The 348-nt window shown below is 27.6% G+C and overlaps 1 protein-coding gene across 1 annotated transcript in view; it reads right to left on the reverse strand.

Annotated features, from left to right (window-relative positions):
- LOC108687686 (protein Wnt-1-like) overlaps positions 1-348 on the reverse strand; it is a 50,281-nt gene that overhangs the window by 2,254 nt on the left and 47,679 nt on the right. The gene's annotated exons all lie outside the window — the stretch shown is intronic.

Genomic DNA, 348 nt, shown 5'->3' on the forward strand with positions numbered 1-348 from the left:
CTCTCAAATAGCATCATGTCGACTTATCGACGACAGCTCGCTGTAGTCAAGTCACCGAAGATTTTCGATAGCATCCTGTCGGTATGATAAATAAATCCTGTATTCATTCTTGTGCGCGTCAAAATAATTGCAGTGATTAGAACTGATGAGACAGCGTGTTTCGATCTTTCAATGTCGTTTCGATTATCAGAAAAAATTTCGTGTGCATTTTTATACATTTAATAAATTATTGCAAGTAATTCATTATTTTTCTTTTTTGAGAATATTTACTTTGATATTTTTTTATATTTTCATATTCTATTTCATAAATAGTTATTTAATTAATAATTATTAAAATTATTAATATAT

The sequence above is a fragment of the Atta colombica genome, unplaced genomic scaffold (assembly GCF_001594045.1).
Source record: "Atta colombica isolate Treedump-2 unplaced genomic scaffold, Acol1.0 scaffold210, whole genome shotgun sequence".
Classification (NCBI taxonomy): domain Eukaryota; kingdom Metazoa; phylum Arthropoda; class Insecta; order Hymenoptera; family Formicidae; genus Atta; species Atta colombica.